The sequence below is a fragment of the Gobio gobio genome (assembly GCF_949357685.1).
Source record: "Gobio gobio genome assembly, chromosome: 4".
NCBI lineage: Eukaryota > Metazoa > Chordata > Actinopteri > Cypriniformes > Gobionidae > Gobio > Gobio gobio.
This window is the reverse complement of record NC_137100.1, coordinates 37,276,830-37,283,945: the sequence shown is the minus strand read 5'-3', so window position 1 is coordinate 37,283,945 and position 7,116 is coordinate 37,276,830.

The following is a 7,116-nucleotide window of genomic DNA, read 5'->3' as shown; positions in this document are numbered from 1 at the left end:
GTGTGTTAAAGATATAAAATATTGGATGACCTGTAATTTTCTCCTACTAAATTCAGATAAGACTGAGGTATTACTTATTGGACCAAAAACTGGTACACAGAATCTCTTAAATTATAACTTACATTTAGAAGGATGTACTGTTACTTCATCTGCTACAGTTAAAGACTTGGGTGTTATATTAGACAGCAACTTGTCTTTTGAAAATCATATTTCAAATACTACAAAAACAGTCTTCTTCCACCTCAGAAACATCGCTAAGCTACGAAACATGCTATCTGTCTCTGATGCTGAAAAGTTAGTTCTGATTCTGTCAAGTGCAATTTTCTAAACTCAGGAGATTATTTATATTTATATATTCATACTACTCAAATACTGTAAATATGTTCATAATCTGTAAATGTTTATTCTGACTAAACGTAACTGTGACCTTATATTTTTTATACTATTTTTCATATTTTTATTCTTAGAATTTGTATTACTATGTTCTTGTTGTGTTTGTATTGTATATGTGCACTGGAAGCTTCAGCACCAAGAAAAATTCCTTGTGTGTGCAAGCACACATGGCAATAAAGCGGTTTCTGATTCTGATTCTGATTAGTTCATGCATTTATGACCTCTAGACTAGTAATACTTACTGTAATGCACTACTAGCTGGCTGTCCTGCCTCCTCAATAAACAAGCTACAATTAGTCCAAAATGCAGCTGCTAGAGTTCTTACTAGGTCAAGATAATATGATCACATAACACTAATTCTAACATCTCTACACTGGTTACCTGTTAAGTTTCATATCAATTATAAAGTATTGCTGCTGACCTAAAAAGGCCCTAAATGGTTTAGCTCCTGTGTATTTAACTGATCTTCTATCGCCTTATAACCCATTATGACACTAAACTCTGGGCTTCTGGTAATACCGAGGATATCTAAGTCCACTAAAGTAGGAAGAACGTTTTCATATTTGGCACCTAAACTATGGAATAGCCTTCCTAATAATGTTCGGGGCTCAGACTCACTCCTCCAGTTTAAATCTAGATTAAAGACGAATCTCTTTAGCCAGGCATTCACATCATGCATCTCCTAACCTTGTACTCTATAGTTATATTAATGCACATGATATTCTTTGCTTAATGCCTTGAACAGCAGCTACGCTAATTATTTTTCTGTTCTGTTTTATCTCTGGACGCCCATCCCGAGGTAACTAGAGAGTCCGTCAGCTCCAGTCTGGATCCAGCTTCTCGTAAAGACTTCAGATGACCAACACCTGTGAAGAGACGACTCAACTCCTGCGAGGACTTCAGATGACGCAGCTCTGCATCAACACGCACTCATGCTCATGTCTATATACCCTATTCATTAACAACATGTATTCCTATTTCACTTATTTCTGATCCTTAATTATTATATTGATTAATAATAGATTGTTAGCTAATCTGTGTGCTTTGTATATGTGCATTTCTGAAATGCATAACATGTACAAATCAATTTAAATTGTAATGTAGATGCATTTTCTGTGAAGCTGCTTTGAAATGATATCTATCGTGAAAAGCGCTATACAAATAAATTTGAATTGAATTGAATTGAATGTCTGCTGGTAAGTTCTCAAAGAAAAAAAGAAAGAGAGAAAGAAAGAAAGCTGGAGAGGGTAAGAAAGTGAAACAAAGTGGGGAAAAAAGAGGCAGAGAAGAGAGGCTGATGGTATGTTGGATGCTGACTGTGGTTTGCTTGCATAAGTTAAGTTTATGTCTTTGTCACACTCTCTTCAGTATATTTAGATAAGAGCGTGTTGCCAGAGGGTAACGTGGTAACAAGTCCACACATGCTGTACCACACACACTCAAACACACAAAGAACAGCATGGTTCAGTAACTTTCCGAAGTGACATGCAGTCAGTTCATGCAGTAGAGATTATATAGCTTTATGAAACTGTTTTTTTTTTTTTCTCCATTGAATGGATATGAATAAACTAATAGCCTGGAGTGATTTAGAGACATCAGTGCTAGTAATTAGTTGTATTGTGATTACATCCACTCAGAATTGCAATAGCAGTAGACAGTAGCCAGAGCAATTCCTGCCAACATTCCTGTTAGAGATACGACTGTCTCGGCTGCCCTGTGTTAGTCCTATATATGGCAGTTTGAAGGGAGAATATATGAGAGAGGGTTTTATAAAGGTACAGAGAGAGTTAACTGACAGTTCATGTGGTTCAATTATATTATTTAAATCTGCACAACAGACTTTGTTGCAAATGTCTGGGGACACGCTCTCTAAAATTCCCAGAAAAATATACATGGAAATATATAAATGCAAAACTATGCCCATATGCAAATATAAATCTGATGTTCTGTAAATGTATAGCAATTATTTAAATTATAATGTTTTAATATTTTACTACTTTATTGTACAATTTCTGCAGCACTAGTATCACCAACAAAATTGAAACGTGCAAGTTTTCAAGGAAGTATTTTAACATTGAAAAAATTATATGCTTCAACTTGATTCTTGTTAGTCAAATTAACCATTTGCTACTGATAAGTATATGTTAAATGCGCACGTTTTTTATATTGCCAACATAAATGTTAACAATAAACGTTTTCTCCAATATGTTTTGTCTGCATAGGGGATGTTCAAAGTCCTCAAACGACTTTTACTGTACAACATTTCTGGGTGTTTCTGAAAAACAACTTGACAAGCAGCTTCTTTTGTAATTTACTCAGTGTATCAGTCATGTCTCTATAAGCTAAATTTAGCCTGGCAGCCTGTTTGTTGTTGATGTCCTGTACGTCTCCAGTAATGTATTTGAAGTCCCTCAACGACCACCTTTGCTATTCTCCACACAGGCACACACATATGCAGTACAAACAGAATATGCAAACAGAGTGTGTTTGTATATACATATACAAACACACCTTCTCTCTTGGGGTTGAGTTGGTGATTACTGTGTTGTTTTTGGTTTGCCCAAGGGAGAATACTTGGCAACTGTCAAGACTTGTTCTACTAAAGCTTCTGTTAAAAGCACACATAAAAACCAGAGATGACAGGCGTCATTTAAGCCATAATTTCTTTTATGAGTCTTCCCTCTGCGAAGCAAAAACTAATGCCTGGGATCTTACCAAGCTCCTAAAATTATGCACAAAACCAAAATATTTTTTTTTATGAGAGAGATAAAGGGAAGTTGACTACACCTCCCACCCTCCCTCCACCTTTCTTTGTTTTTCTCTCTCACACACATACACACACAATATAATCACTGTTTAATAGAATAAGGGACAATAACAGAATAGTGTTTGGCTGAAAGGAGCAACAAACAGAAAATACAGGTAGAGAGGTACTCCTGGGGAACTTTATTAGGAGAATTTATCTCACAGCTTCAATTCCGACAGTGCAGCAATAATTCTTTCTTTTATACCCAACACACCTTTATCGCTGGATTTTCAAACACACACACATTATTATGATGGAATTATGAGTGCCGTCTGTTCTGTGTTATCTCTCTCAAATGCTGTTCCTTATCTGTGACGTGACTGTTCTTCATATTTATACTGCACCGGCTGTTGCATTATGTTGCATAAAACAGTACATGATGTCTCACAAAATCAGATATGGTCATATTTAAATCCAGCAATGAATTACTGTTCAATAGCACACTAATGACTTTAAAGTAGACATATTCTAGAATGGATGGAGCGTATTCTGGTAATGTATTACTAGGAAATGCCTGCAAGTGTTTTCCCTCATTTTCCTGTTGATTAGGCTACATTTTGCATTGTGTACATACTATTCCTTTCTCGTCATTCTATATCTATTAAACAGTGCACTGGACACAAGTCGCCTACTCATTTTATGCAAGATAAATTGTCTCTATTTAAAATAAACATTTCACAGCATTTCCTTTTTATACTGCTTTCCACAATCTGTACCTACAGAAAACGCACACTCTTTTGTGAGCTCTTACATAACACACATCCAAACAGACCTGTATGAAAGAGTGTTAGAAGTCACATGGTTTTGGTTCGAGAGGTCAAGCTATAAATTTTCCCTGTAGAATATTTTCCTTCAACCACCCACATAGATGCTCTGTTGTATGCCGTTTTATGGAAGTGTCCCGCTAGCCTGTCAAAATTAGCTATTATCTTGTCAGTCTTTGTTTATTGTTGTAAAACAACATAGCTGTCGTGCTGATGACATACTGTATAATGGTTGCCATATAATGTTTGATCTCTGAAAAGAGATCAATTTGTATATTCTTGTGAGTACCTTGTTGTTGATATACTGTTTTAACAGACCTGTTGCGGGATCCTGTTTGCTTGACACATTAGATTGTAAATTGGTTTTCTACCTTATTTGTAAATCTGGGGTTGCAAAACCTTGACCTACAGAGGGTTTTTTTATAGGTGACCTATATGTAGAATTCTAACCACCTGCCTCAGATATATATATATATAGCTACAGTTAATAACCAGGATCCAGCATTAGCTGCCAAATAGTTACTAAACTGAAAAAAGTTACCACCCATAAATATTTCTTAACATCCACAAAACAGTAATTTGCTTTATTTATTTATTTTTATTATTATATTAATAAATGTTATATACATGTGGCACTGATAATCGTATAATCTTACAACCTGTAACGTGCATTTGATTTCAAAACAGTCATTGTCTTTTGAAATGATAAAAGCCCTCATTCGGAATTCAAATCGGATGACCCACACTGTAAAAAAAACTGTAAAAATGCTAAGGTGAAAAACAGTTAATTGGTAATAGAACTAACCTTACATTAAAATACCGTTAAATGTGCAGTTTTTGGAAGTGAAAAAGAATTACAAAAAGTAATTTTGTAATTTACAGTGAAAAATTGACATTCTGAGAATTCCCTGCATGCGTGACTTCACATTTGATGTATTTTCGTTGGAATAACTATGTTTCTTCTTAGTTTTTCTTAGTTTTCTTCCCAATCAATTATGTACATTAGGGATTTTATGTAACATCTAATGTTGTTAAATTAATGTTTATTGCATTTTTAAAATGTCATGTGTGTTGCCATGATGGTGAATGACACTGTGCACTTTCTATATATTAGTATTGTCTTCCTAAAACCTAAAATGTTGCTACCGTATTTTTTACAGTAAATTTCTGGCAACCACAGCTGCCAGTTTATTTTTACGATAAATTTAACAGAGTTTTTTTTCTACAGTGTACACCTAATTATAACAATTTAAACCTTTAAATTATACCGTTTTTTTGCTGTAAAATAGACAGTAAACTAAGTGTTGTCCTGTAAAACCGAAAATGTTGCTACCATATTTTTTACGGTAAAGTTCTGGCAACCAAAGCTGCCGTTTTTTTACCACAAATTTTACGGGGATTTTTGTTTTACAGTGCAGCTAAACAAAGTGAACTGCAATTATTAACACCTGATTCAGTTGCTTATTTTCATAAAGATGTAAAACTGACAGTCAGCAATTGTCTGAACAGTGAATGTACTAAACACTGCAAAAAAACATATTAAGAGTTATTTTAAATAACTCAAACAGATTTCAACTCTATGTGCCTTTCAACAATTTGTCAAAGTGATGCTTTTCAGGTTTTCATAGAGTTTGGTTTGAAATTTTCACAGGCAATTACTGAATTGGAATGAGGTAAATATTTGTGTGAAGAAGAATCACTATTGGTGTTAAAAAAAAAGTTTTTTTATGTAATAATTATTCATTAATTGGGTAGGACTTTAGAATAATGGTCCGCCATAGCAAGAAGTAATGCAGGACAAATGAGTAGCTTTAACACTTTCTACTTGTCAGGATTATGTTTTGTTTTGTCTAAGGGTATGTTTACACGACAACTGAAAACGGAAAACGTTTTATGCGCTTTGGCCATTCATTTACACATTTTTTTGGGGGACTGAAAACGCAAGGTTTTGAAAATGGGTTTCAAAATGCAAGGTTTTGAAAACGATATCTTTACCATCTCCATGTAAACGACAAAAACGCGAATCTGTGAAAACGCTGACGTCATGTGTGTTACATGTTCATGTATGTGTATTACGTGTTCGTGAGGTATTCCTTGACAAAGCAACATCTCAATCTACTGGCCTAGCATGCATAATACAGCCTTTTTCGCAGATTTGTGTGAACGGGGATCGTTTTGACAATGTTGTCGTCTGTTTTTAGTACATCGTTGTCATGTAAACATTCCCTTAGTTTTCATTGGGTTCAATTGCTATTTTCCGTTTCCTGTTTGTCTCATTGATTCATCTCCTTCACCTTTCCCTCGTTAGCTCCTTTGTTTGCCCTCTTTACTTAAGACCTCAGTTTCAGTCTGTTCCTTGTCCTGTATAGTTAAACATTTAAATTTTGTTGTGGTTGCTCTTATCCGTGTCTCCTACGTGTTTCTTTGTTTTGCATTTGCAATTAAAAGTCTATTTTGTTTACTTCCTTGTTGTGGGCTTTTCTACAGCCACCAGCCATTTCACTACTATCAACTAATATCAGGGTTTTTCCTACATTGAAAATTTTTTGGCGGCCGCCAAAACAAATTTTTGCCCCGCCAAAGCCTTATTTGATCAGTTATTGTGATTTATGCGCGCACGCTCTCGGTCTTCAAAATAAGCACCGTTTTAGCATTCTAATATTTCACATATCACGTTAATCAAAAGGTCGGAAGACCGAATCCATGTTGCACGTGGTGGATTCGGACATTTTTTTCCTTGAACTACCGCTGGATGTGAATTGCGCTCAAAAAACGCTAACTCTTCACCGACCAGCTGACATAAACCATACTTTCAATAAACGGGAAACAAATCCTATCCAGTTATTAAGTGTTTTCTGTGTGTTGACAAATCTTTCGCGATGTTCTAACAGACGGGATTCACACACAACGCGTCTGCTAGTGTCCGATTCGCGACCTAATGACTCCTTTGAATCGAATCATTTTAACGACTGGTTAGAACAACTGAACTGTCCAACACTGAACTCACGAATCAGTTTAATCATTTACTCAGAACATCTGAAATGAGAACACAAGTGTGCTCACCCAATTTAGCAAGAGTGGATAGTAAGAATTAGTTTGAATTATCCACAGTCTTTCAGCTTATTTCTGTTGACAATGTGTAGTAAATAAATA